This window comes from Amblyomma maculatum, chromosome 1 (genome assembly GCF_055883805.1).
Source record: "Amblyomma maculatum isolate TAMU_Amacu chromosome 1, ASM5588380v1, whole genome shotgun sequence".
Classification (NCBI taxonomy): Eukaryota; Metazoa; Arthropoda; class Arachnida; order Ixodida; family Ixodidae; genus Amblyomma; species Amblyomma maculatum.
Genome location: NC_139344.1, coordinates 472,861,387 through 472,867,386, shown reverse-complemented (window position 1 = coordinate 472,867,386; position 6,000 = coordinate 472,861,387).

The window sequence follows — 6,000 nt, the reverse complement described above, 5'->3', positions numbered from 1 at the left end:
CGTGAAGAACAAGCAAAAGATTGTAAGAAACCATCAAAAACAAAATTTAAAACCCCATCTAGAAAACCAAAAATCTAATGCCATGTTTTCATGGAAAGCAGCCATTTTTCAAAAAAGGCTGCTCTTTGAAGCTACTCACAAAATTATTTCAGCATAAATGCTCATTTGCTACAATCCTCTTTTTTTTCCAACTAGACACAAAGTCTGCAAGACCTTGTGTATAAAATGTCACCAACCAGCACGCAGCTGTTATGCCATCAGCAAAACCATGTGCCCAACTGCTCATTGCACACTGGCCAAAACTCTGCACTGCCTTTGGGCAAGTAGAAAACAGCTGCAAAGCATCTTAAAACCCATCCACCTTTTGTTTCTATTTCAAGGTGCTATCATTTCTCCTGCTTCAATCATTCCTTTCATTTTCAGGTGCGATTCTATAAACTGAACTTGTTTATGAACCACCCTAAATTCGAAAATGTGTTCAAAACTGCTGTCTATGAGGCAGCGCCTTCAGAATGCGCGATAGCCAAAAATACTTTTGCAGCAGACTCGTTAATAACAGAGCTACAGCCATCAAAACCGGTATGTTTCTCTCCTTCCCTTCCGTCACCAGAACCTCTCCCTCCTTCCTGGTCGACTAGCCTCCACAAGAGACATGTAGGCTCCCTGAATACGGGAAATGCGGAGCGCCATCTCTTGGTGCTTTGAGAAACTATGCCCGCCATGTTGGTTCGGTCAACAAAATGAAAACGCTGCCCTGTGCTGGGTAAAAACAGCTACAAGAACGCATCAAATGCAGTCATTATGGCCCCGACTTTTACAGGCATTCTTTTTTTTCTTGCTGACTCAGGTATGAGAGACGCCATAGCGAAGGGCCCCGACAATTCCGACCACCTGGAGTTCTTTCTTTAAGGTGCACTGACATTGCACAAACACGGCTGCCTTGCTTTTTGCCTTCCATCAAAACGCTACCGCCGCAGCTATTTTTTTTTCTTGCTTTCTGCTACCCAAGCACCACCAGTGACCTTTGTTTGAAGGTTGAGGATGAGAAGTGAGCTTTAGCTCATCCAGCTACAATGCCAATAAGGAGGAGGAGGGGGAGAGGCTGAGCTCAATGGGTGGCCGAAGCATAGGTGCGGGGCCTGTGGCCTTTCTTAGGAAACCAAGCCTGTGCATGTATGGATGTTCTGTGTTTTCTGTATTCATGAATATGCATGGTGTACCATGGCTGGATTCGAGTGGTGACGGTGCGCTCTTTACGACCTACGCATGGAGGGTGCTTCCTGTCTGCTACAGCTGCGAAATCATGGGACTGTGTGGCATTGACGCGTCTACTCAGTGATGCCGTCATTTGGTGTGCAACAAGCTGGAAAAAAAGAAAAAGCGGAGGCTGGCCAAGCCTGCGGCTGCAAGCCTGCACTTTCACCCGGTTGCGATTCTTGCCAACGAGATGTCATAAACTTGAGCGTTCAGAGTGACCTGCAGTGATTTTTGCCGCTGTACTGAGGGTCATAGATGATAGGTGTGCCGGCCGTGAGCCATCCTTACAGGCTCTGGCTGTGTATCAGCATCTTACCGAAGAGCCAGAACCAGGGAAAAACTCTCATAAAATATAGCTAAATTATTAGAACAGAGTTCTCCATCACTCGAAAATTGATGAAAGGAAACACCGCAAGTTTTTCAAACTTGCAGGCATGTGCACGTCGTTCAGAGGAAATAAAGTTCAAATGTGTGGCAGAAAACATACGTATGGGTCCGGACCGAAGGAAATACCAAAAACACACTGCGGCCGAGAAGCTCAACTATTGTCATGAAGTTAGCTTCGTTACAAACTAGCCGCAGAGTTTAGCAACATAGGTGGCAGGCAAAGACAAGGGTCGGAAGGCTTTCCTACTATCCTTATATGAGAATGGTGATGAATGTCTCCTGTTATTTCCAGGTGATGTTGCGCACGCCTCAGTACAGGAAAAGCAGTTACAGTGAATGCGCTGTTCAAAGTGCACAAAAAGTGCAATAATAGCAGGTTACCTTTTTTTTTTAATTTGCACTAACAACTTACAACAGGTCAACGACCAGCCACGTGAAGGCACTCGAATTTTCGGTACATGTGCAGAAGCAGAGAGAAATGTGCCCAAAAGCGAAAAGATGCCGTCACACTGGCATATCATTTGAAATAATGCATGTAGGCAAAACAGGTACTCCTCCTTGCTCGGCCACTAATTGTAACAGACCTGGCAGAACGGGCCCGAGAGGCCAAAAATGCGCATGTGATAAATTCTGTGCTTCTGTAGCCATGTCAATGCATTTTTGACAGTACCCCTCATATCATGAAGGGAACAAAGTTACAGCAGGAAGAAAAAATCAGCTTTTTTGCAGCATAATGGGACTGACCTTACAATAGTATGCTGCTACTTGCCTTACTGCAGACTGATATAATCCAAATTACTGTTGCATTCAGATGGTAATTAGCACATGTTGCGCACTGTAAGAAATATGACAAAGTAAGTATTACTACGATCAAAAGGTGCTAAATAATACTATTGCCTGAGCCTACACTGCACCGCTTTTGCGCATACAAAATTGAGACTACATAATTTCTCTAAGTATTTCGCTCACTCCGTAAACTGAACACTTGAAGGCGCGAACGCAGGTGCGCACCGGGCGCCGCCTCAGAAGCGAGTGACAAGGGTTGGGTAAATCCTGCACACCCTTCACAGGGAAGAGAGCCCTGCTTACCTAGAAGAGCTGCCATTATATCTGCGGCGAATGCGCAGGCTGTATGAAAGCGCGCGCCGCTGCCACTTGAGTCCAGCCGTTGGTGTATGAATAGCACAGTGCACAGAACACTCTGAAGCATGCATAGACAAGGGCAAGAAACTAAAAGCCTTCTTTCTTGTCTGAGTGTATGCATGATCGTGAAAACGAAATGCAAGACAAAAAAGTGCGTGACATCAGCAGACCAAGTGACACCCCTCGCCCATCAGTCAGAGAGACACCAATGGATGCAGTATCTGTTGGTACCTCGACAAAGTTCGATGGCCAGCGCAAAGGATGAAGAGGTTTGGCTGTCTGAAAAGGACCATGAGAGCTTTGGTTTGCATTTTGTTGCTTTCCAGTGTGTGCATCGCTGCAGTATTTCGCAGAGATTATGTCCAACGCCTTATCGGGCTTGGTTAAAATGTCAGCCTGGTCAGTAGCCCTTGAATATGTTAGCTCTCTTAAATGAACAATCTGAAATAAGCAAGGACATAAGTTGTGCTGGCCATATTGTGGACTGTTTTCAAGACAATGTGTGTAATGCCAAATAATCTGAGAAGTTGAATAAACCGTTTGGGGTGCCCTGTTTTGTTTTCTAAATATGCATTGTAAGACCATTTAACACAGCTTGGCCACCCAACTTGTGCACACCAGCTAACACAAAGCTTTAGCTGCGCTACACTAATCCCTCTGTCACACAAACACTTCCAATCCTCATTGAACTCAATCTGCATTCAGGCTTTCAAGAAGGATTGAAGCATCCGGTGCTACACGGGCGTTTTCAGTGAGCATTGAGAAATTTCCTACGTGGTCTGTCGTCTGCTGTCAGTCGCAATGAGTCTCAAAAGGAAATTTAAGATTGGGGTAATGATTGCACGATTTCAGTGTACACAGCAGCATTCCGCTTTTGGCGCCTCAGGTCACCTAACCTATCTTCCCAGCGGTCAAGTGCTACAGTGCAGTTTCTCTTCCGCTCCACAGTTTGCACGCTGAGGCAGTCGAAGAGAATGCCACCTTAGCTTCCACTGGCGGTGGACTACGGTGTCAATATAATAAAATTAGCCGTTCTACCAATGTTCTATTATGCCTTTTAATGCATTTATGTGTTATTATGTGCAGTTCCATTGCATTTATTCGTTTTCAAGTTTTAAAGCTCGTTGATGACGAGGGTGTCAATGACCGCTTTTGAGTGTGCTTGAAATCTCGAGAGCGATTGAGGAAGCAACCTTGAGTCAAGCAGGCTCGAGCTCGACTGCACTTGACAGTTGCCGTGTGACAACCTCGATCTACAATGAGTTGAATGTAGATCCAGTGCAATGAGGATCGAAACTGTTCGTATGAGAGCGGTTTAACTCGCATCTTGCAGGAACAAGCAGTCTATATACACCTTTTCAATAAGTGTTACTCGGTGCCACCATATTGTTCGCTCCTCCTCTCTGGACTGCTGCAAACCGGCTCTGCTTCCACTGTGCTAGCCCCAAATGCACAAAGCAGTCCAGCAGGTAATATGGTGACACCCCGTGACTACTTATTGGAAAGGTGCACACTACTATGACTGTGCTACAGTATGCTAAGGAAGTGAACACACAAAAAAGCCAGGCAATCATGTTACTCTGGTAACAAATGTTTAATTGTGGCTGGCCTTGCATATGGCGGGCAGTAATGCATGTACCCCTGTCTTCGGACAGGACAGCAGGGTTGTAAGCATCTCCAGCAAACACTGTGCGGATGTTCGTTTTGTTATAAAAATTTAGGAGACACTTGAGATCTGTCTTTAAGAGTATAGCATGGCAGCGTCAACAGCTCCCGTCTGCAGCTTCCCTTGTGGATCCTTGATCACATACATGCACCTTGCTATTTTATAAATGAAGTGTTTAAAGAACTTTGCTGCAACCTAAAAAAAAAAAAAAAATGTAGGAAGTGCTTAAGAGCTCTAAGATTGCTAAGGCAAACACAACCCGGCACCAGAATTAGAGTATGTGACTAATAGGTACGGTGCAGGGAATGCAGCCTTATAGTTACGTGCGTCAAATGACAGATTGAATACCACACGCCCATCCTCAGAGGTCCTGTGAATAAGTGCATAAGTGGCCCGAGTATGCATGGGGTTGCCATTACCCTCTTTGTCACCTCTCCGCAGCGGTTTGCACAGCCAGGATGCCTCCTTTCCTCCTCTCTGCAACGCGGCAACAGAGCACGCACCTGCCAGAGCTCTTCACACGCAAGTTCCAGTATGAAGGACATTTCTTGATGACAATTTCTGATCACACTTTCTGTACATGACGCACATGAGCCAATTAAATTACCGCTATTTAAATGCCCTCTAAACACGTGAATATTATGAATATAAGCATAATACATAAGATAAATTCTCAGCACTGGGTAAAATATTTACAAAGTATTGTCAAACATGCATATAAAAAGAAGAAATTGTAATAAAATCTTGAGGATATACAAAAGGCAGAAAAATGCTAATTTCTTAAACTACAGCTTGCAAATGAAGTTTTTTTTTTTTTGCCTCCTCCTTCAGCACCATGTAATTTGTTTATTAAATGAAATATTTACATAATCATGCTATTAGATAATACTAAAATGCAGGTATTTAGATGCTCAAACAAATAAATGCCCATGTTTTTGTTTTGGCTTTATACATAACATAAAAAACTTTTTCTCCGAAATTTGCAGAAAAAATCCAAAAAGTGAATGAAAGAAAAATAATTCAGAATACTAAAAATATGCTACACTGCCTCTTTTATTACTAGTAAAGATATGGTGCACGTACCAGCAGATTTCTTTTTTTCGTAGTGCTGTTTGGAAGCAGTGGTCATTCTTGACTTCCTGCAGCAGCTGTTGAGAGTCTCATGTACCTATTCTCCAAATCACACTAACAAAATGCAGCGAAGCCCAACTGCTAAGGAAGTAATAATTTACGCTATGAAGTTCATTTTGAAGGTGTGCTGTTCTCTCAGAAATATAGCTAAGTTGCTGAAAACACCCATTTTTAAGCTCGGCCTTCCTCTACTCATTTTACAGTTTATAGCGTTGGCATTTCCAAACCTTTCAGGATTTATGACTGGATTATTTGGTGATATGTTTTCCAGAAGGTGGGAGAGTTTGCCATCAAATTTGAAAATCTTCAATAGGAGCTCGGTGTTCAAACTCCACTCGATTTGCTTGAAGAAGTTCCACACTTGAAGTTCTGGAGAAGCCATATCAAGTAGTACCAAGCTTTCATTGCTGCTGAAA